This window comes from Pteropus vampyrus, unplaced genomic scaffold, assembly GCF_000151845.1.
Source record: "Pteropus vampyrus isolate Shadow unplaced genomic scaffold, Pvam_2.0 Scaffold723, whole genome shotgun sequence".
In the NCBI taxonomy this organism is placed as follows: domain Eukaryota; kingdom Metazoa; phylum Chordata; class Mammalia; order Chiroptera; family Pteropodidae; genus Pteropus; species Pteropus vampyrus.
In genome coordinates this window covers 124089-126268 of record NW_011889504.1, presented here as the reverse complement: position 1 = coordinate 126268, position 2180 = coordinate 124089, and positions in this window count along the sequence as shown.

The following is a 2180-nucleotide window of genomic DNA, read 5'->3' as shown; positions in this document are numbered from 1 at the left end:
CCAGAACATGCCTTCCACACTCATGCTCTCCATAAGAGAATCTGTGCAACCATAACTAAAACATACACTGCAGCTGGTACCGGTGATGAGCAGAGATACTTACTGGAAAACAAAAGAAGAACTTCTTCTTATCGATCTGCTAAAAAGGATCACTCTTAATAATAATAAAAATAAATTTTAAGCAGAGTAAATTTTCACAAGTGCCTAGACAAATAAATAATATATCAAATACTATGAACAGGGGAATCTTTGGAAACATGGCAGAGTGAGAGACATCCCCAAATCTCTCCCCTTGAACAAAATAAGCTGAATATCTAAAACTCAAAAAAAGCACCCCAACTGCACACCAGCATGTCTGAGCGTGGAATCTGTGCGTAAGTGCTACCATAGGTCAGAACCTCAGATGTCCGGGAGTGGACCGGGAGAAATAAAGAAGCTTCCTCTCACAGCCCCCGGAGCTACCTGTAGGAGAGGGAGGGAGAAGGAGCGGTGAGTTCCCTGAACAGGCATACCTGGAAAAGCTGTGAGCTCCCCACTTCTGGCGGTAGGGCCCTGTCATTAGGACAGAAGGCAAAGAAGCTAGATAGCAAAAAAAAACAAGTTGATTTTTACTGGCCACAGTTGCAAAACCGAAGCTAAGCTGTAGTCCCCAACCACCAACCCTGAGGGCTCCTCCCCTCATACCCTCCGAGACAGAACACTGCAGAGCCCCAGGGAAATCTGAGCAAACACTACCAAAACTGTTGCTAATACTGACAGGGACAGAAAGTGAGGGTAGCAAGCGTGATTAAATATCTACAAGAAAATAAAAAAGCATTTTTAAGACCTTACATAAAGCAGGGATCCAAGAGACTTAGGCACCACATACTGGAAACCAAAAGAAAAGTGCATTCTTTGCAGCAGGCTAAAGAGAGACCTTTATATAATAAATCTTCTTTCTGGAAAAACAGCAGAATACACTTCTATTAATGTCCAGGCAGAGAAATAGTCCATTAAACACCATGAATAACCAAGGTGACAAGGCGTCTCAGAAAGAAAGAGAAAACTCTCCAGAAAATAAGCTAACAGACATAGAAATATGCAACTTAAATGACAGAGAATTCAGGATGGTACTTCTGAAAAAACTCAGTGATTCCCAAAATGAGTCATATCAACAATTTCAGGAATTGAAAAAACATCTAAATGAGGAGAGCAAAGAGATTGAAAACCTCAAAAAGAATCAAATAGAACTTCTGGAGATGAAAAACACATTGCAAAAATTGAAAAATGAAATAACAAGCTTGGGAAATAGAGTCAACCAAATAGAGGATAGGATCAGTGATATATAAGACAGAAATCTAGAAATAAATCAAAGGAAGAAGAGAGAAACTGAAGAATTAAAAATAATGAAAGAGAAATTCAAGAAATAGCTGATACCATCAGGAGAAGAAACATAAGAATAATGGGCATTACCGAAGGTGAGGAAAAGGAGCAAGGACTAGAAAGCATTTTCAGACAAATAGTGGACAAGAATTGCCCAAATTTAAGAAAGGAGCTGGAGCTTAGAATTCAAGAAGTCAACAAAACACCCAATTACCTCAACCCAAAAAGGCCTTCTCCAAGACACATTGTATTAAAATGATCAAAAACCAATGAAAAAGACAGTATTCTCAGGGCAGCAAGGGAGAAGAAAACAATAACTTGTAAAGGAAAACTCATTAGATTATCCTCGAACTTCTCAGCGCAAACCTTACAAGTCAGAAAAAAATGGAATCAAATGTTTAAACTACTAAGTGAAAGGAACTACCAGCCTAAAATAATGTATCTAGCTAAGCTCTCCTTTATATGTGAAGGAGAAATTAAGACCTTTCCAGACATACAAAAATTGAGGGCCTGCATATGAGGCCTGCACCACAGGAAATACTGAAAGGGGTCAATTCACCTGACAAAAAAAAAAAATAGGTAATTAGGAGTGACTACCAGGCAAATAGAATCAGAGGAGTGCAACACTTACTAAGAACAGGGCATTATAAGCTTAAATAATAATAAGAGAATTGATAGAGCAAGATAGTAATGAACATTCAGCATATACAGGGACAACTTGAGATAACAATAACTGAAAAGGGGAGGATGAAAAGATCCAAATTCACAAAGGGAAATGAAGATAAGTCATGCGCAGAAGAAAATGTAGAACTGTATAC